This window comes from Hypomesus nipponensis, chromosome 12, assembly GCF_054491055.1.
Source record: "Hypomesus nipponensis isolate SF chromosome 12, ASM5449105v1, whole genome shotgun sequence".
Taxonomy (NCBI): Eukaryota; Metazoa; Chordata; class Actinopteri; order Osmeriformes; family Osmeridae; genus Hypomesus; species Hypomesus nipponensis.
Window position 1 is genome coordinate 17,720,001 of NC_140372.1, and position 18,167 is coordinate 17,738,167.

Consider the following 18,167-nt stretch of genomic DNA (forward strand, 5'->3'; position numbering starts at 1 on the left):
CCCCCACTGCCTTTCCAACAACTCTTTGAATCCTTCTTCAGCTCCTGATAATGTTCCTTTTCACAATTGTGCCTGTTGTCACCTGCTTTTTTCCTTTTTTTGTGAAATGGAAGGATCTTCCACTGCCGTGGGCCCAGTGCTGTAAATGACGAAGTGGCCGAGTGGTTAAGGCGATGGACTGCTAATCCATTGTGCTCTGCACGTGTGAGTTCGAATCTCATCCTCGTCGACAAGTTGTCCTTATGACATGTTCGCTTTATGAAATTGAAATTCTTCCGTCCCTGAACCCTTAGTTCTCCTACTTAGTGTCCCTCCACTGCATTTCCAACAACTCTTTGAATCCTTCTTCAGCTCCTGATAATGTTCCTTTTCACAATTGTGTCTGTTGTCACCTGCTTTTTTCCTTTTTTTGTGAAATGGAAGGATCTTTCACTGCCGTGGGCCTAGTGCCGTGGGCCTAGTGCTGTGAATGTTGAGGTGGCAGAGTGGTTAAGGCGATGGACTGCTAATCCATTGTGCTCTGCACGCGTGAGTTCGAATCTCATCCTCGTCGGTGAGTCATCTTTATGACATGTCCGCCTTATGAAATTGAAATTCTTCCGTCCATAAACCCTTAGTTCTCCTACTTAGTGTCCATCCACTGCCTTTCCAACAACTCTTTGATTCCTTCCTCTGCTCCTGATAATGTTCCTTTTTACAATTGTGCCTGTTGTCACCTGCTTTTTTCCTTTTTTTGTGAAATGGAAGGATCTTCCACTGCCGTGGGCCCAGTGCTGTAAACGACAAAGTGGCCGAGTATTTAAGGCGATGGACTGCTAATCCATTGTGCTCTGCATGCGTGAGTTCGAATCTCATCCTCGTCGACAAGTTGTGCTTATGACATGTTCGCTTTATGAAATTGAAATTCTTCCGTCCCTGAACCCTTAGTTCTCCTACCTAGTGTCCCTCCACTGCATTTCCAACAGCTTTTTTATTCCTTCCTCTGCTCCTGATAATGTTCCTTTTCACAATTGTGCCGGTTGTCACCTGCTTTTTTCCTTTTTTTGTGAAATGGAAGGATCTTTCACTGCCGTGGGCCCAGTGCTGTAAACAACGAGGTGGCCGAGTGGTTAAGGCGATGGACTGCTAATCCATTGTGCTCTGCACGCATGAGTTCGTATCTCATCCTCGTTGGTGAGTGATTTTTATGACATGTCCGCCTTATGAAATTGAAATTCTTCCGTCCCTGAACCCTTAGTTCTCCTACTTAGTGTCCATCCACTGCCTTTCCAACAACTCTTTGAATCCTTCTTCAGCTCCTGATAATGTTCCTTTTCACAATTGTGCCTGTTGTCACCTGCTTTTTTCCTTTTTTTGTGAAATGGAAGGATCTTTCACTGCCGTGGGCCTAGAGTGCCGTGGGCCTAGTGCTGTGTATGACGAGGTGGCCGAGTGGTTAAGGCGATGGACTGCTAATCCATTGTGCTCTGCACGCGTGAGTTCGAATCTCATCCTCGTCGGTGAGTCATCTTTATGACATGTCCGCCTTATGAAATTGAAATTCTTCCGTCCCATAACCCTTAGTTCTCCTACTTAGTGTCCATCCACTGCCTTTCCAACAACTCTTTGATTCCTTCCTCTGCTCCTGATAATGTTCCTTTTTACAATTGTGCCTGTTGTCACCTGCTTTTTTCCTTTTTTTGTGAAATGGAAGGATCTTTCACTGCCGTGGGCCCGGTGCTGTAAACAACGAGGTGGCTGAGTGGTTAAGGCGATGGACTGCTAATCCATTGTGCTCTGCACGCGTGGGTTCGTATCTCATCCTCGTCAGTGAGTCATCTTTATGACATGTCCGCCTTATGAAATTGAAATTCTTCCGTCCCTGAACCCTTAGTTCTCCTACTTAGTGTCCATCCACTGCCTTTCCAGAAACGCTTTGAATCCTTCTTCAGCTCCTGATAATGTTCCTTTTTACAAATGTGCCGGTTGTCACCTGCTTTTTTCCTTTTTTTGTGAAATGGAAGGATCTTTACTGCCGTGGGCCCAGTGCTGTAAATGACGAGGTGGCCGAGTGGTTAAGGCGATGGACTGCTAGTCCATTGTGCTCTGCACGCGTGAGTTCGAATCTCATCCTCGTCGGCAAGTTGTTCTTATGAAATGTTCGCTTTATGAAATTGAAATTCTTCCGTCCCTGAACCCTTAGTTCTCTTACTTAGTGTCCCTCCACTGCATTTCCAACAACTTTTTGATTCCTTCCTCTGCTCCTGATAATGTTCCTTTTCACAATTGTGCCGGTTGTCACCTGCTTTTTTCCTTTTTTTGTGAAATGGAAGGATCTTTCACTGCCGTGGGCCCAGCGCTGTAAACGAAGAGGTGGCCGAGTGGTTAAGGCGATGGACTGCTAATCCATTGTGCTCTGCATGCGTGAGTTTCAATCTCGTCGGCGAGTCATCTTTGTGACAGGCCTTATGAAATTGAAATTCTGTTGTCCCTGAACTGTTACTGCTCCTGTTACTCCTGACAAAGTGGCCGAGTATTTAAGGCGATGGACTGCTAATCCATTGTGCTCTGCATGCGTGAGTTCGAATCTCATCCTCGTCGACAAGTTGTGCTTATGACATGTTCGCTTTATGAAATTGAAATTCTTCCGTCCCTGAACCCTTAGTTCTCCTACTTAGTGTCCATCCACTGCCTTTCCAACAACTCTTTGATTCCTTCCTCTGCTCCTGATAATGTTCCTTTTTACAATTGTGCCTGTTGTCACCTGCTTTTTTCCTTTTTTTGTGAAATGGAAGGATCTTCCACTGCCGTGGGCCCAGTGCTGTAAACGACAAAGTGGCCGAGTATTTAAGGCGATGGACTGCTAATCCATTGTGCTCTGCATGCGTGAGTTCGAATCTCATCCTCGTCGACAAGTTGTGCTTATGACATGTTCGCTTTATGAAATTGAAATTCTTCCGTCCCTGAACCCTTAGTTCTCCTACTTAGTGTCCATCCACTGCCTTTCCAAAAACTCTTTGAATCCTTCTTCAGCTCCTGATAATGTTCCTTTTTACAAATGTGCCGGTTGTCACCTGCTTTTTTCCTTTTTTTGTGAAATGGAAGGATCTTTCACTGCCGTGGGCCTAGTGCCGTGGGCCTAGTGCCGTGAATGACGAGGTGGCCGAGTGGTTAAGGCGATGGACTGCTAATCCATTGTGCTCTGCACGCGTGAGTTCGAATCTCATCCTCGTCGGTGAGTCATCTTTATGACATGTCCGCCTTATGAAATTGAAATTCTTCCGTCCCTAAACCCTTAGTTCTCCTACTTAGTGTCCATCCACTGCCTTTCCAACAACTCTTTGATTCCTTCCTCTGCTCCTGATAATGTTCCTTTTTACAATTGTGCCTGTTGTCACCTGCTTTTTTCCTTTTTTTGTGAAATGGAAGGATCTTTCACTGCCGTGGGCCCGGTGCTGTAAACAACGAGGTGGCCGAGTGGTTAAGGCGATGGACTGCTAATCCATTGTGCTCTGCACGCGTGGGTTCGTATCTCATCCTCGTCAATGAGTCATCTTTATGACATGTCGGCCTTATGAAATTGAAATTCTTCCGTCCCTGAACCCTTAGTTCTCCTACTTAGTGTCCATCCACTGCCTTTCTAACAACTCTTTGAATCCTTCTTCAGCTCCTGATAATGTTCCTTTTCACAATTGTGCCTGTTGTCACCTGCTTTTTTCCTTTTTTTGTGAAATGGAAGGATCTTCCACTGCCGTGGGCCCAGTGCTGTAATCGACAAAGTGGCCGAGTATTTAAGGCGATGGACTGCTAATCCATTGTGCTCTGCATGCGTGAGTTCGAATCTCATCCTCGTCGACAAGTTGTGCTTATGACATGTTCGCTTTATGAAATTGAAATTCTTCCGTCCCTGAACCCTTAGTTCTCCTACCTAGTGTCCCTCCACTGCATTTCCAACAGCATTTTTATTCCTTCCTCTGCTCCTGATAATGTTCCTTTTCACAATTGTGCCGGTTGTCACCTGCTTTTTTCCTTTTTTTGTGAAATGGAAGGATCTTTCACTGCCGTGGGCCCAGTGCTGTAAACAACGAGGTGGCCGAGTAGTTAAGGCGATGGACTGCTAATCCATTGTGCTCTGCACGCATGAGTTCGTATCTCATCCTCGTTGGTGAGTGATCTTTATGACATGTCCGCCTTATGAAATTGAAATTCTTCCGTCCCTGAACCCTTAGTTCTCCTACTTAGTGTCCATCCACTGCCTTTCCAAAAACTCTTTGAATCCTTCTTCAGCTCCTGATAATGTTCCTTTTTACAAATGTGCCGGTTGTCACCTGCTTTTTTCCTTTTTTTGTGAAATGGAAGGATCTTTCAATGCCGTGGGCCTAGTGCCGTGGGCCTAGTGCTGTGAATGACGAGGTGGCCGAGTGGTTAAGGCGATGGACTGCTAATCCATTGTGCTCTGCACGCGTGAGTTCGAATCTCATCCTCGTCGGTGAGTCATCTTTATGACATGTCCGCCTTATGAAATTGAAATTCTTCCGTCCCTAAACCCTTAGTTCTCCTACTTAGTGTCCATCCACTGCCTTTCCAACAACTCTTTGATTCCTTCCTCTGCTCCTGATAATGTTCCTTTTTACAATTGTGCCTGTTGTCACCTGCTTTTTTCCTTTTTTTGTGAAATGGAAGGATCTTTCACTGCCGTGGGCCCGGTGCTGTAAACAACGAGGTGGCCGAGTGGTTAAGGCGATGGACTGCTAATCCATTGTGCTCTGCACGCGTGGGTTCGTATCTCATCCTCGTCAATGAGTCATCTTTATGACATGTCGGCCTTATGAAATTGAAATTCTTCCGTCCTTGAACCCTTAGTTCTCCTACTTAGTGTCCATCCACTGCCTTTCTAACAACTCTTTGAATCCTTCTTCAGCTCCTGATAATGTTCCTTTTCACAATTGTGCCTGTTGTCACCTGCTTTTTTCCTTTTTTTGTGAAATGGAAGGATCTTCCACTGCCGTGGGCCCAGTGCTGTAAACGACAAAGTGGCCGAGTATTTAAGGCGATGGACTGCTAATCCATTGTGCTCTGCATGCGTGAGTTCGAATCTCATCCTCGTCGACAAGTTGTGCTTATGACATGTTCGCTTTATGAAATTGAAATTCTTCCGTCCCTGAACCCTTAGTTCTCCTACCTAGTGTCCCTCCACTGCATTTCCAACAGCTTTTTTATTCCTTCCTCTGCTCCTGATAATGTTCCTTTTCACAATTGTGCCGGTTGTCACCTGCTTTTTTCCTTTTTTTGTGAAATGGAAGGATCTTTCACTGCCGTGGGCCCAGTGCTGTAAACAACGAGGTGGTCGAGTAGTTAAGGCGATGGACTGCTAATCCATTGTGCTCTGCACGCATGAGTTCGTATCTCATCCTCGTTGGTGAGTGATCTTTATGACATGTCCGCCTTATGAAATTGAAATTCTTCCGTCCCTGAACCCTTAGTTCTCCTACTTAGTGTCCATCCACTGCCTTTCCAACAACTCTTTGAATCCTTCTTCAGCTCCTGATAATGTTCCTTTTCACAATTGTGCCTGTTGTCACCTGCTTTTTTCCTTTTTTTGTGAAATGGAAGGATCTTTCACTGCCGTGGGCCTAGAGTGCCGTGGGCCTAGTGCTGTGTATGACGAGGTGGCCGAGTGGTTAAGGCGATGGACTGCTAATCCATTGTGCTCTGCACGCGTGAGTTCGAATCTCATCCTCGTCGGCAAGTTGTTCTTATGACATGTTCGCTTCATGAAATTGAAATTCTTCCGTCCCTGAACCCTTAGTTCTCCTACTTAGTGTCCCTCCACTGCATTTCCAACAACTTTTTGATTCTTTCCTCTGCTCCTGATAATGTTCCTTTTCACAATTGTGCCGGTTGTCACCTGCTTTATTCCTTTTTTTGTGAAATGGAAGGATCTTTCACTGCCGTGGGCCCAGTGCTGTAAATGACGAAGTGGCCGAGTGGTTAAGGCGATGGACTGCTAATCCATTGTGCTCTGCACGCGTGAGTTCGAATCTCATCCTCGTCGGCAAGTTGTTCTTATGAAATGTTCGTTTTATGAAATTGAAATTCTTCCGTCCCTGAACCCTTAGTTCTCTTACTTAGTGTCCCTCCACTGCATTTCCAACAACTTTTTGATTCCTTCCTCTGCTCCTGATAATGTTCCTTTTCACAATTGTGCCGGTTGTCACCTGCTTTTTTCCTTTTTTTGTGAAATGGAAGGATCTTTCACTGCCGTGGGCCCAGCGCTGTAAACGAAGAGGTGGCCGAGTGGTTAAGGCGATGGACTGCTAATCCATTGTGCTCTGCATGCGTGAGTTTCAATCTCGTCGGCGAGTCATCTTTGTGACAGGCCTTATGAAATTGAAATTCTGTTGTCCCTGAACTGTTACTGCTCCTTTTTAGTGTCCGCCTCCCCCACTGCCTTTCCAACAACTCTTTGAATCCTTCTTCAGCTCCTGATAATGTTCCTTTTCACAATTGTGCCTGTTGTCACCTGCTTTTTTCCTTTTTTTGTGAAATGGAAGGATCTTTCACTGCCGTGGGCCTAGTGCCGTGGGCCTAGTGCTGTGAATGACGAGGTGGCCGAGTGGTTAAGGCGATGGACTGCTAATCCATTGTGCTCTGCACGCGTGAGTTCGAATCTCATCCTCGTCGGTGAGTCATCTTTATGACATGTCCGCCTTATGAAATTGAAATTCTTCCGTCCCTAAACCCTTAGTTCTCCTACTTAGTGTCCATCCACTGCCTTTCCAACAACTCTTTGATTCCTTCCTCTGCTCCTGATAATGTTCCTTTTTACAATTGTGCCTGTTGTCACCTGCTTTTTTCCTTTTTTTGTGAAATGGAAGGATCTTCCACTGCCGTGGGCCCAGTGCTGTAAACGACAAAGTGGCCGAGTATTTAAGGCGATGGACTGCTAATCCATTGTGCTCTGCATGCGTGAGTTCGAATCTCATCCTCGTCGACAAGTTGTGCTTATGACATGTTCGCTTTATGAAATTGAAATTCTTCCGTCCCTGAACCCTTAGTTCTCCTACTTAGTGTCCATCCACTGCCTTTCCAAAAACTCTTTGAATCCTTCTTCAGCTCCTGATAATGTTCCTTTTTACAAATGTGCCGGTTGTCACCTGCTTTTTTCCTTTTTTTGTGAAATGGAAGGATCTTTCACTGCCGTGGGCCTAGTGCCGTGGGCCTAGTGCTGTGAATGACGAGGTGGCCGAGTGGTTAAGGCGATGGACTGCTAATCCATTGTGCTCTGCATTTGTGAGTTCCAATCTCGTTGGCGAGTCATCTTTATGACATGTCGGCCTTATGAAATTGAAATTCTTGCGTCCCTAAACCCTTAGTTCTCCTACTTAGTGTCCATCCACTGCCTTTCCAACAACTCTTTGATTCCTTCCTCTGCTCCTGATAATGTTCCTTTTCACAATTGTGCCTGTTGTCACCTGCTTTTTTCCTTTTTTTGTGAAATGGAAGGATCTTCCACTGCCGTGGGCCCAGTGCTGTAAACGACAAAGTGGCCGAGTATTTAAGGCGATGGACTGCTAATCCATTGTGCTCTGCATGCGTGAGTTCGAATCTCATCCTCGTCGACAAGTTGTGCTTATGACATGTTCGCTTTATGAAATTGAAATTCTTCCGTCCCTGAACCCTTAGTTCTCCTACCTAGTGTCCCTCCACGGCATTTCCAACAACTTTTTTATTCCTTCCTCTGCTCCTGATAATGTTCCTTTTCACAATTGTGCCGGTTGTCACCTGCTTTTTTCCTTTTTTTGTGAAATGGAAGGATCTTTCACTGCCGTGGGCCCAGTGCTGTAAACGACGAGGTGGCCGAGTGGTTAAGGCGATGGACTGCTAATCCATTGTGCTCTGCATTTGTGAGTTCCAATCTCGTTGGCGAGTCATCTTTATGACATGTCGGCCTTATGAAATTGAAATTCTTTTGTCCCTGAACTGTTACTGCTCCTTTTTAGTGTCCGCCTCCCCCACTGCCTTTCCAACAACTCTTTGAATCCTTCTTCAGCTCCTGATAATGTTCCTTTTCACAATTGTGCCTGTTGTCACCTGCTTTTTTCCTTTTTTTGTGAAATGGAAGGATCTTCCACTGCCGTGGGCCCAGTGCTGTAAATGAAGAAGTGGCCGAGTGGTTAAGGCGATGGACTGCTAATCCATTGTGCTCTGCACGCATGAGTTCGTATCTCATCCTCGTTGGTGAGTCATCTTTATGACATGTCCGCCTTATGAAATTGAAATTCTTCCGTCCCTGAACCCTTAGTTCTCCTACTTAGTGTCCATCCACTGCCTTTCCAACAACTCTTTGAATCCTTCTTCAGCTCCTGATAATGTTCCTTTTCACAATTGTGCCTGTTGTCACCTGCTTTTTTCCTTTTTTTGTGAAATGGAAGGATCTTTCACTGCCGTGGGCCTAGAGTGCCGTGGGCCTAGTGCTGTGTATGACGAGGTGGCCGAGTGGTTAAGGCGATGGACTGCTAATCCATTGTGCTCTGCACGCGTGAGTTCGAATCTCATCCTCGTCGGTGAGTCATCTTTATGACATGTCCGCCTTATGAAATTGAAATTCTTCCGTCCCTAAACCCTTAGTTCTCCTACTTAGTGTCCATCCACTGCCTTTCCAACAACTCTTTGATTCCTTCCTCTGCTCCTGATAATGTTCCTTTTTACAATTGTGCCTGTTGTCACCTGCTTTTTTCCTTTTTTTGTGAAATGGAAGGATCTTTCACTGCCGTGGGCCCGGTGCTGTAAACAACGAGGTGGCCGAGTGGTTAAGGCGATGGACTGCTAATCCATTGTGCTCTGCACGCGTGGGTTCGTATCTCATCCTCGTCAGTGAGTCATCTTTATGACATGTCCGCCTTATGAAATTGAAATTCTTCCGTCCCTGAACCCTTAGTTCTCCTACTTAGTGTCCATCCACTGCCTTTCCAAAAACTCTTTGAATCCTTCTTCAGCTCCTGATAATGTTCCTTTTTACAAATGTGCCGGTTGTCACCTGCTTTTTTCCTTTTTTTGTGAAATGGAAGGATCTTTACTGCCGTGGGCCTAGTGCTGTGTATGACGAGGTGGCCGAGTGGTTAAGGCGATGGACTGCTAATCCATTGTGCTCTGCATGCGTGAGTTTCAATCTCGTCGGCGAGTCATCTTTGTGACAGGCCTTATGAAATTGAAATTCTGTTGTCCCTGAACTGTTACTGCTCCTGTTACTCCTGACAAAGTGGCCGAGTATTTAAGGCGATGGACTGCTAATCCATTGTGCTCTGCATGCGTGAGTTCGAATCTCATCCTCGTCGACAAGTTGTGCTTATGACATGTTCGCTTTATGAAATTGAAATTCTTCCGTCCCTGAACCCTTAGTTCTCCTACCTAGTGTCCCTCCACGGCATTTCCAACAACTTTTTTATTCCTTCCTCTGCTCCTGATAATGTTCCTTTTCACAATTGTGCCGGTTGTCACCTGCTTTTTTCCTTTTTTTGTGAAATGGAAGGATCTTTCACTGCCGTGGGCCCAGTGCTGTAAACGACGAGGTGGCCGAGTGGTTAAGGCGATGGACTGCTAATCCATTGTGCTCTGCATTTGTGAGTTCCAATCTCGTTGGCGAGTCATCTTTATGACATGTCGGCCTTATGAAATTGAAATTCTTTTGTCCCTGAACTGTTACTGCTCCTTTTTAGTGTCCGCCTCCCCCACTGCCTTTCCAACAACTCTTTGAATCCTTCTTCAGCTCCTGATAATGTTCCTTTTCACAATTGTGCCTGTTGTCACCTGCTTTTTTCCTTTTTTTGTGAAATGGAAGGATCTTCCACTGCCGTGGGCCCAGTGCTGTAAATGAAGAAGTGGCCGAGTGGTTAAGGCGATGGACTGCTAATCCATTGTGCTCTGCACGCATGAGTTCGTATCTCATCCTCGTTGGTGAGTCATCTTTATGACATGTCCGCCTTATGAAATTGAAATTCTTCCGTCCCTGAACCCTTAGTTCTCCTACTTAGTGTCCATCCACTGCCTTTCCAACAACTCTTTGAATCCTTCTTCAGCTCCTGATAATGTTCCTTTTCACAATTGTGCCTGTTGTCACCTGCTTTTTTCCTTTTTTTGTGAAATGGAAGGATCTTTCTCTGCCGTGGGCCTAGAGTGCCGTGGGCCTAGTGCTGTGTATGACGAGGTGGCCGAGTGGTTAAGGCGATGGACTGCTAATCCATTGTGCTCTGCACGCGTGAGTTCGAATCTCATCCTCGTCGGTGAGTCATCTTTATGACATGTCCGCCTTATGAAATTGAAATTCTTCCGTCCCTAAACCCTTAGTTCTCCTACTTAGTGTCCATCCACTGCCTTTCCAACAACTCTTTGATTCCTTCCTCTGCTCCTGATAATGTTCTTTTTTACAATTGTGCCTGTTGTCACCTGCTTTTTTCCTTTTTTTGTGAAATGGAAGGATCTTTCACTGCCGTGGGCCCGGTGCTGTAAACAACGAGGTGGCCGAGTGGTTAAGGCGATGGACTGCTAATCCATTGTGCTCTGCACGCGTGGGTTCGTATCTCATCCTCGTCAGTGAGTCATCTTTATGACATGTCCGCCTTATGAAATTGAAATTCTTCCGTCCCTGAACCCTTAGTTCTCCTACTTAGTGTCCATCCACTGCCTTTCCAAAAACTCTTTGAATCCTTCTTCAGCTCCTGATAATGTTCCTTTTTACAAATGTGCCGGTTGTCACCTGCTTTTTTCCTTTTTTTGTGAAATGGAAGGATCTTTACTGCCGTGGGCCTAGTGCTGTGTATGACGAGGTGGCCGAGTGGTTAAGGCGATGGACTGCTAATCCATTGTGCTCTGCATGCGTGAGTTTCAATCTCGTCGGCGAGTCATCTTTGTGACAGGCCTTATGAAATTGAAATTCTGTTGTCCCTGAACTGTTACTGCTCCTTTTTAGTGTCCGCCTCCCCCACTGCCTTTCCAACAACTCTTTGAATCCTTCTTCAGCTCCTGATAATGTTCCTTTTCACAATTGTGCCTGTTGTCACCTGCTTTTTTCCTTTTTTTGTGAAATGGAAGGATCTTTCACTGCCGTGGGCCTAGTGCCGTGGGCCTAGTGCTGTGAATGACGAGGTGGCCGAGTGGTTAAGGCGATGGACTGCTAATCCATTGTGCTCTGCACGCGTGAGTTCGAATCTCATCCTCGTCGGTGAGTCATCTTTATGACATGTCCGCCTTATGAAATTGAAATTCTTCCGTCCCTAAACCCTTAGTTCTCCTACTTAGTGTCCATCCACTGCCTTTCCAACAACTCTTTGATTCCTTCCTCTGCTCCTGATAATGTTCCTTTTTACAATTGTGCCTGTTGTCACCTGCTTTTTTCCTTTTTTTGTGAAATGGAAGGATCTTCCACTGCCGTGGGCCCAGTGCTGTAAACGACAAAGTGGCCGAGTATTTAAGGCGATGGACTGCTAATCCATTGTGCTCTGCATGCGTGAGTTCGAATCTCATCCTCGTCGACAAGTTGTGCTTATGACATGTTCGCTTTATGAAATTGAAATTCTTCCGTCCCTGAACCCTTAGTTCTCCTACTTAGTGTCCATCCACTGCCTTTCCAAAAACTCTTTGAATCCTTCTTCAGCTCCTGATAATGTTCCTTTTTACAAATGTGCCGGTTGTCACCTGCTTTTTTCCTTTTTTTGTGAAATGGAAGGATCTTTCACTGCCGTGGGCCTAGTGCCGTGGGCCTAGTGCTGTGAATGACGAGGTGGCCGAGTGGTTAAGGCGATGGACTGCTAATCCATTGTGCTCTGCACGCGTGAGTTCGAATCTCATCCTCGTCGGTGAGTCATCTTTATGACATGTCCGCCTTATGAAATTGAAATTCTTCCGTCCCTAAACCCTTAGTTCTCCTACTTAGTGTCCATCCGCTGCCTTTCCAACAACTCTTTGATTCCTTCCTCTGCTCCTGATAATGTTCCTTTTTACAATTGTGCCTGTTGTCACCTGCTTTTTTCCTTTTTTTGTGAAATGGAAGGATCTTCCACTGCCGTGGGCCCAGTGCTGTAAACGACAAAGTGGCCGAGTATTTAAGGCGATGGACTGCTAATCCATTGTGCTCTGCACGCGTGGGTTCGTATCTCATTCTCGTCGATAAGTTGTGCTTATGACATGTTCGCTTTATGAAATTGAAATTCTTCCGTCCCTGAACCCTTAGTTCTCCTACTTAGTGTCCCTCCACTGCATTTCCAACAACTTTTTGATTCCTTCCTCTGCTCCTGATAATGTTCCTTTTCACAATTGTGCCGGTTGTCACCTGCTTTTTTCCTTTTTTTGTGAAATGGAAGGATCTTTCACTGCCGTGGGCCCAGTGCTGTAAACGACAAAGTGGCCGAGTATTTAAGGCGATGGACTGCTAATCCATTGTGCTCTGCATGCGTGAGTTCGAATCTCATCCTCGTCGACAAGTTGTGCTTATGACATGTTCGCTTTATGAAATTGAAATTCTTCCGTCCCTGAACCCTTAGTTCTCCTACCTAGTGTCCCTCCACGGCATTTCCAACAGCTTTTTTATTCCTTCCTCTGCTCCTGATAATGTTCCTTTTCACAATTGTGCCGGTTGTCACCTGCTTTTTTCCTTTTTTTGTGAAATGGAAGGATCTTTCACTGCCGTGGGCCCAGTGCTGTAAACAACGAGGTGGCCGAGTAGTTAAGGCGATGGACTGCTAATCCATTGTGCTCTGCACGCATGAGTTCGTATCTCATCCTCGTTGGTGAGTGATCTTTATGACATGTCCGCCTTATGAAATTGAAATTCTTCCGTCCCTGAACCCTTAGTTCTCCTACTTAGTGTCCATCCACTGCCTTTCCAACAACTCTTTGAATCCTTCTTCAGCTCCTGATAATGTTCCTTTTCACAATTGTGCCTGTTGTCACCTGCTTTTTTCCTTTTTTTGTGAAATGGAAGGATCTTTCACTGCCGTGGGCCTAGAGTGCCGTGGGCCTAGTGCTGTGTATGACGAGGTGGCCGAGTGGTTAAGGCGATGGACTGCTAATCCATTGTGCTCTGCACGCGTGAGTTCGAATCTCATCCTCCTCGGCAAGTTGTTCTTATGACATGTTCGCTTCATGAAATTGAAATTCTTCCGTCCCTGAACCCTTAGTTCTCCTACTTAGTGTCCCTCCACTGCATTTCCAACAACTTTTTGATTCTTTCCTCTGCTCCTGATAATGTTCCTTTTCACAATTGTGCCGGTTGTCACCTGCTTTATTCCTTTTTTTGTGAAATGGAAGGATCTTTCACTGCCGTGGGCCCAGTGCTGTAAATGACGAAGTGGCCGAGTGGTTAAGGCGATGGACTGCTAATCCATTGTGCTCTGCACGCGTGAGTTCGAATCTCATCCTCGTCGGCAAGTTGTTCTTATGAAATGTTCGCTTTATGAAATTGAAATTCTTCCGTCCCTGAACCCTTAGTTCTCTTACTTAGTGTCCCTCCACTGCATTTCCAACAACTTTTTGATTCCTTCCTCTGCTCCTGATAATGTTCCTTTTCACAATTGTGCCGGTTGTCACCTGCTTTTTTCCTTTTTTTGTGAAATGGAAGGATCTTTCACTGCCGTGGGCCCAGCGCTGTAAACGAAGAGGTGGCCGAGTGGTTAAGGCGATGGACTGCTAATCCATTGTGCTCTGCATGCGTGAGTTTCAATCTCGTCGGCGAGTCATCTTTGTGACAGGCCTTATGAAATTGAAATTCTGTTGTCCCTGAACTGTTACTGCTCCTTTTTAGTGTCCGCCTCCCCCACTGCCTTTCCAACAACTCTTTGAATCCTTCTTCAGCTCCTGATAATGTTCCTTTTCACAATTGTGCCTGTTGTCACCTGCTTTTTTCCTTTTTTTGTGAAATGGAAGGATCTTTCACTGCCGTGGGCCTAGAGTGCCGTGGGCCTAGTGCTGTGTATGACGAGTTGGCCGAGTGGTTAAGGCGATGGACTGCTAATCCATTGTGCTCTGCACGCGTGAGTTCGAATCTCATCCTCGTCGGCAAGTTGTTCTTATGACATGTTCGCTTCATGAAATTGAAATTCTTCCGTCCCTGAACCCTTAGTTCTCCTACTTAGTGTCCCTCCACTGCATTTCCAACAACTTTTTGATTCTTTCCTCTGCTCCTGATAATGTTCCTTTTCACAATTGTGCCGGTTGTCACCTGCTTTATTCCTTTTTTTGTGAAATGGAAGGATCTTTCACTGCCGTGGGCCCAGTGCTGTAAATGACGAAGTGGCCGAGTGGTTAAGGCGATGGACTGCTAATCCATTGTGCTCTGCACGCGTGAGTTCGAATCTCATCCTCGTCGGCAAGTTGTTCTTATGAAATGTTCGCTTTATGAAATTGAAATTCTTCCGTCCCTGAACCCTTAGTTCTCTTACTTAGTGTCCCTCCACTGCATTTCCAACAACTTTTTGATTCCTTCCTCTGCTCCTGATAATGTTCCTTTTCACAATTGTGCCGGTTGTCACCTGCTTTTTTCCTTTTTTTGTGAAATGGAAGGATCTTTCACTGCCGTGGGCCCAGCGCTGTAAACGAAGAGGTGGCCGAGTGGTTAAGGCGATGGACTGCTAATCCATTGTGCTCTGCATGCGTGAGTTTCAATCTCGTCGGCGAGTCATCTTTGTGACAGGCCTTATGAAATTGAAATTCTGTTGTCCCTGAACTGTTACTGCTCCTTTTTAGTGTCCGCCTCCCCCACTGCCTTTCCAACAACTCTTTGAATCCTTCTTCAGCTCCTGATAATGTTCCTTTTCACAATTGTGCCTGTTGTCACCTGCTTTTTTCCTTTTTTTGTGAAATGGAAGGATCTTTCACTGCCGTGGGCCTAGTGCCGTGGGCCTAGTGCTGTGAATGACGAGGTGGCCGAGTGGTTAAGGCGATGGACTGCTAATCCATTGTGCTCTGCACGCGTGAGTTCGAATCTCATCCTCGTCGGTGAGTCATCTTTATGACATGTCCGCCTTATGAAATTGAAATTCTTCCGTCCCTAAACCCTTAGTTCTCCTACTTAGTGTCCATCCACTGCCTTTCCAACAACTCTTTGATTCCTTCCTCTGCTCCTGATAATGTTCCTTTTTACAATTGTGCCTGTTGTCACCTGCTTTTTTCCTTTTTTTGTGAAATGGAAGGATCTTCCACTGCCGTGGGCCCAGTGCTGTAAACGACAAAGTGGCCGAGTATTTAAGGCGATGGACTGCTAATCCATTGTGCTCTGCATGCGTGAGTTCGAATCTCATCCTCGTCGACAAGTTGTGCTTATGACATGTTCGCTTTATGAAATTGAAATTCTTCCGTCCCTGAACCCTTAGTTCTCCTACTTAGTGTCCATCCACTGCCTTTCCAAAAACTCTTTGAATCCTTCTTCAGCTCCTGATAATGTTCCTTTTCACAATTGTGCCTGTTGTCACCTGCTTTTTTCCTTTTTTTGTGAAATGGAAGGATCTTTCACTGCCGTGGGCCTAGAGTGCCGTGGGCCTAGTGCTGTGTATGACGAGGTGGCCGAGTGGTTAAGGCGATGGACTGCTAATCCATTGTGCTCTGCACGCGTGAGTTCGAATCTCATCCTCGTCGGCAAGTTGTTCTTATGACATGTTCGCTTCATGAAATTGAAATTCTTCCGTCCCTGAACCCTTAGTTCTCCTACTTAGTGTCCCTCCACTGCATTTCCAACAACTTTTTGATTCTTTCCTCTGCTCCTGATAATGTTCCTTTTCACAATTGTGCCGGTTGTCACCTGCTTTATTCCTTTTTTTGTGAAATGGAAGGATCTTTCACTGCCGTGGGCCCAGTGCTGTAAATGACGAAGTGGCCGAGTGGTTAAGGCGATGGACTGCTAATCCATTGTGCTCTGCACGCGTGAGTTCGAATCTCATCCTCGTCGGCAAGTTGTTCTTATGAAATGTTCGCTTTATGAAATTGAAATTCTTCCGTCCCTGAACCCTTAGTTCTCTTACTTAGTGTCCCTCCACTGCATTTCCAACAACTTTTTGATTCCTTCCTCTGCTCCTGATAATGTTCCTTTTCACAATTGTGCCGGTTGTCACCTGCTTTTTTCCTTTTTTTGTGAAATGGAAGGATCTTTCACTGCCGTGGGCCCAGCGCTGTAAACGAAGAGGTGGCCGAGTGGTTAAGGCGATGGACTGCTAATCCATTGTGCTCTGCATGCGTGAGTTTCAATCTCGTCGGCGAGTCATCTTTGTGACAGGCCTTATGAAATTGAAATTCTGTTGTCCCTGAACTGTTACTGCTCCTTTTTAGTGTCCGCCTCCCCCACTGCCTTTCCAACAACTCTTTGAATCCTTCTTCAGCTCCTGATAATGTTCCTTTTCACAATTGTGCCTGTTGTCACCTGCTTTTTTCCTTTTTTTGTGAAATGGAAGGATCTTTCACTGCCGTGGGCCTAGTGCCGTGGGCCTAGTGCTGTGAATGACGAGGTGGCCGAGTGGTTAAGGCGATGGACTGCTAATCCATTGTGCTCTGCACGCGTGAGTTCGAATCTCATCCTCGTCGGTGAGTCATCTTTATGACATGTCCGCCTTATGAAATTGAAATTCTTCCGTCCCTAAACCCTTAGTTCTCCTACTTAGTGTCCATCCACTGCCTTTCCAACAACTCTTTGATTCCTTCCTCTGCTCCTGATAATGTTCCTTTTTACAATTGTGCCTGTTGTCACCTGCTTTTTTCCTTTTTTTGTGAAATGGAAGGATCTTCCACTGCCGTGGGCCCAGTGCTGTAAACGACAAAGTGGCCGAGTATTTAAGGCGATGGACTGCTAATCCATTATGCTCTGCATGCGTGAGTTCGAATCTCATCCTCGTCGACAAGTTGTGCTTATGACATGTTCGCTTTATGAAATTGAAATTCTTCCGTCCCTGAACCCTTAGTTCTCCTACTTAGTGTCCATCCACTGCCTTTCCAAAAACTCTTTGAATCCTTCTTCAGCTCCTGATAATGTTCCTTTTTACAAATGTGCCGGTTGTCACCTGCTTTTTTCCTTTTTTTGTGAAATGGAAGGATCTTTCACTGCCGTGGGCCTAGTGCCGTGGGCCTAGTGCTGTGAATGACGAGGTGGCCGAGTGGTTAAGGCGATGGACTGCTAATCCATTGTGCTCTGCATTTGTGAGTTCCAATCTCGTTGGCGAGTCATCTTTATGACATGTCGGCCTTATGAAATTGAAATTCTTGCGTCCCTAAACCCTTAGTTCTCCTACTTAGTGTCCATCCACTGCCTTTCCAACAACTCTTTGATTCCTTCCTCTGCTCCTGATAATGTTCCTTTTCACAATTGTGCCTGTTGTCACCTGCTTTTTTCCTTTTTTTGTGAAATGGAAGGATCTTCCACTGCCGTGGGCCCAGTGCTGTAAACGACAAAGTGGCCGAGTATTTAAGGCGATGGACTGCTAATCCATTGTGCTCTGCATGCGTGAGTTCGAATCTCATCCTCGTCGACAAGTTGTGCTTATGACATGTTCGCTTTATGAAATTGAAATTCTTCCGTCCCTGAACCCTTAGTTCTCCTACCTAGTGTCCCTCCACGGCATTTCCAACAACTTTTGTATTCCTTCCTCTGCTCCTGATAATGTTCCTTTTCACAATTGTGCCGGTTGTCACCTGCTTTTTTCCTTTTTTTGTGAAATGGAAGGATCTTTCACTGCCGTGGGCCCAGTGCTGTAAACGACGAGGTGGCCGAGTGGTTAAGGCGATGGACTGCTAATCCATTGTGCTCTGCATTTGTGAGTTCCAATCTCGTTGGCGAGTCATCTTTATGACATGTCGGCCTTATGAAATTGAAATTATTTTGTCCCTGAACTGTTACTGCTCCTTTTTAGTGTCCGCCTCCCCCACTGCCTTTCCAACAACTCTTTGAATCCTTCTTCAGCTCCTGATAATGTTCCTTTTCACAATTGTGCCTGTTGTCACCTGCTTTTTTGCTTTTTTTGTGAAATGGAAGGATCTTCCACTGCCGTGGGCCCAGTGCTGTAAATGAAGAAGTGGCCGAGTGGTTAAGGCGATGGACTGCTAATCCATTGTGCTCTGCACGCATGAGTTCGTATCTCATCCTCGTTGGTGAGTCATCTTTATGACATGTCCGCCTTATGAAATTGAAATTCTTCCGTCCCTGAACCCTTAGT

General features: G+C 45.8%; 30 non-coding genes across 30 annotated transcripts; all 30 read left to right on the forward strand.

The window, feature by feature from the left end:
• Nucleotides 1-147: 147 nt before the first annotated feature.
• Nucleotides 148-229, forward strand: trnas-gcu (transfer RNA serine (anticodon GCU)). The gene has a single exon. It is a non-coding gene; the product is annotated as a tRNA-Ser (tRNA).
• A 242-nt stretch (nt 230-471) lies between these two features.
• Nucleotides 472-553, forward strand: trnas-gcu (transfer RNA serine (anticodon GCU)). The gene has a single exon. It is a non-coding gene; the product is annotated as a tRNA-Ser (tRNA).
• Nucleotides 554-1,091: 538 nt separating this feature from the next.
• Nucleotides 1,092-1,173, forward strand: trnas-gcu (transfer RNA serine (anticodon GCU)). Its single transcript has one exon. It is a non-coding gene; the product is annotated as a tRNA-Ser (tRNA).
• A 244-nt stretch (nt 1,174-1,417) lies between these two features.
• trnas-gcu (transfer RNA serine (anticodon GCU)) lies at nt 1,418-1,499 on the forward strand. Its single transcript has one exon. It is a non-coding gene; the product is annotated as a tRNA-Ser (tRNA).
• Nucleotides 1,500-1,727: 228 nt separating this feature from the next.
• Nucleotides 1,728-1,809, forward strand: trnas-gcu (transfer RNA serine (anticodon GCU)). Its single transcript has one exon. It is a non-coding gene; the product is annotated as a tRNA-Ser (tRNA).
• Nucleotides 1,810-2,036: 227 nt separating this feature from the next.
• trnas-gcu (transfer RNA serine (anticodon GCU)) lies at nt 2,037-2,118 on the forward strand. The gene has a single exon. It is a non-coding gene; the product is annotated as a tRNA-Ser (tRNA).
• A 1,014-nt stretch (nt 2,119-3,132) lies between these two features.
• On the forward strand, nt 3,133-3,214 carry trnas-gcu (transfer RNA serine (anticodon GCU)). Its single transcript has one exon. It is a non-coding gene; the product is annotated as a tRNA-Ser (tRNA).
• Nucleotides 3,215-3,442: 228 nt separating this feature from the next.
• On the forward strand, nt 3,443-3,524 carry trnas-gcu (transfer RNA serine (anticodon GCU)). Its single transcript has one exon. It is a non-coding gene; the product is annotated as a tRNA-Ser (tRNA).
• Nucleotides 3,525-4,062: 538 nt separating this feature from the next.
• trnas-gcu (transfer RNA serine (anticodon GCU)) lies at nt 4,063-4,144 on the forward strand. The gene has a single exon. It is a non-coding gene; the product is annotated as a tRNA-Ser (tRNA).
• Nucleotides 4,145-4,386: 242 nt separating this feature from the next.
• trnas-gcu (transfer RNA serine (anticodon GCU)) lies at nt 4,387-4,468 on the forward strand. The gene has a single exon. It is a non-coding gene; the product is annotated as a tRNA-Ser (tRNA).
• A 228-nt stretch (nt 4,469-4,696) lies between these two features.
• trnas-gcu (transfer RNA serine (anticodon GCU)) lies at nt 4,697-4,778 on the forward strand. The gene has a single exon. It is a non-coding gene; the product is annotated as a tRNA-Ser (tRNA).
• Nucleotides 4,779-5,316: 538 nt separating this feature from the next.
• trnas-gcu (transfer RNA serine (anticodon GCU)) lies at nt 5,317-5,398 on the forward strand. Its single transcript has one exon. It is a non-coding gene; the product is annotated as a tRNA-Ser (tRNA).
• A 244-nt stretch (nt 5,399-5,642) lies between these two features.
• trnas-gcu (transfer RNA serine (anticodon GCU)) lies at nt 5,643-5,724 on the forward strand. The gene has a single exon. It is a non-coding gene; the product is annotated as a tRNA-Ser (tRNA).
• A 228-nt stretch (nt 5,725-5,952) lies between these two features.
• Nucleotides 5,953-6,034, forward strand: trnas-gcu (transfer RNA serine (anticodon GCU)). Its single transcript has one exon. It is a non-coding gene; the product is annotated as a tRNA-Ser (tRNA).
• Nucleotides 6,035-6,581: 547 nt separating this feature from the next.
• On the forward strand, nt 6,582-6,663 carry trnas-gcu (transfer RNA serine (anticodon GCU)). The gene has a single exon. It is a non-coding gene; the product is annotated as a tRNA-Ser (tRNA).
• A 1,801-nt stretch (nt 6,664-8,464) lies between these two features.
• On the forward strand, nt 8,465-8,546 carry trnas-gcu (transfer RNA serine (anticodon GCU)). Its single transcript has one exon. It is a non-coding gene; the product is annotated as a tRNA-Ser (tRNA).
• A 228-nt stretch (nt 8,547-8,774) lies between these two features.
• On the forward strand, nt 8,775-8,856 carry trnas-gcu (transfer RNA serine (anticodon GCU)). The gene has a single exon. It is a non-coding gene; the product is annotated as a tRNA-Ser (tRNA).
• A 1,324-nt stretch (nt 8,857-10,180) lies between these two features.
• On the forward strand, nt 10,181-10,262 carry trnas-gcu (transfer RNA serine (anticodon GCU)). The gene has a single exon. It is a non-coding gene; the product is annotated as a tRNA-Ser (tRNA).
• Nucleotides 10,263-10,490: 228 nt separating this feature from the next.
• trnas-gcu (transfer RNA serine (anticodon GCU)) lies at nt 10,491-10,572 on the forward strand. Its single transcript has one exon. It is a non-coding gene; the product is annotated as a tRNA-Ser (tRNA).
• A 546-nt stretch (nt 10,573-11,118) lies between these two features.
• Nucleotides 11,119-11,200, forward strand: trnas-gcu (transfer RNA serine (anticodon GCU)). Its single transcript has one exon. It is a non-coding gene; the product is annotated as a tRNA-Ser (tRNA).
• A 552-nt stretch (nt 11,201-11,752) lies between these two features.
• trnas-gcu (transfer RNA serine (anticodon GCU)) lies at nt 11,753-11,834 on the forward strand. The gene has a single exon. It is a non-coding gene; the product is annotated as a tRNA-Ser (tRNA).
• An 848-nt stretch (nt 11,835-12,682) lies between these two features.
• trnas-gcu (transfer RNA serine (anticodon GCU)) lies at nt 12,683-12,764 on the forward strand. The gene has a single exon. It is a non-coding gene; the product is annotated as a tRNA-Ser (tRNA).
• Nucleotides 12,765-13,008: 244 nt separating this feature from the next.
• trnas-gcu (transfer RNA serine (anticodon GCU)) lies at nt 13,009-13,090 on the forward strand. Its single transcript has one exon. It is a non-coding gene; the product is annotated as a tRNA-Ser (tRNA).
• A 228-nt stretch (nt 13,091-13,318) lies between these two features.
• On the forward strand, nt 13,319-13,400 carry trnas-gcu (transfer RNA serine (anticodon GCU)). The gene has a single exon. It is a non-coding gene; the product is annotated as a tRNA-Ser (tRNA).
• Nucleotides 13,401-13,949: 549 nt separating this feature from the next.
• On the forward strand, nt 13,950-14,031 carry trnas-gcu (transfer RNA serine (anticodon GCU)). Its single transcript has one exon. It is a non-coding gene; the product is annotated as a tRNA-Ser (tRNA).
• A 228-nt stretch (nt 14,032-14,259) lies between these two features.
• Nucleotides 14,260-14,341, forward strand: trnas-gcu (transfer RNA serine (anticodon GCU)). The gene has a single exon. It is a non-coding gene; the product is annotated as a tRNA-Ser (tRNA).
• A 547-nt stretch (nt 14,342-14,888) lies between these two features.
• Nucleotides 14,889-14,970, forward strand: trnas-gcu (transfer RNA serine (anticodon GCU)). The gene has a single exon. It is a non-coding gene; the product is annotated as a tRNA-Ser (tRNA).
• A 554-nt stretch (nt 14,971-15,524) lies between these two features.
• trnas-gcu (transfer RNA serine (anticodon GCU)) lies at nt 15,525-15,606 on the forward strand. The gene has a single exon. It is a non-coding gene; the product is annotated as a tRNA-Ser (tRNA).
• Nucleotides 15,607-15,834: 228 nt separating this feature from the next.
• trnas-gcu (transfer RNA serine (anticodon GCU)) lies at nt 15,835-15,916 on the forward strand. The gene has a single exon. It is a non-coding gene; the product is annotated as a tRNA-Ser (tRNA).
• A 547-nt stretch (nt 15,917-16,463) lies between these two features.
• Nucleotides 16,464-16,545, forward strand: trnas-gcu (transfer RNA serine (anticodon GCU)). The gene has a single exon. It is a non-coding gene; the product is annotated as a tRNA-Ser (tRNA).
• The last annotated feature ends 1,622 nt before the right edge of the window (nt 16,546-18,167 follow it).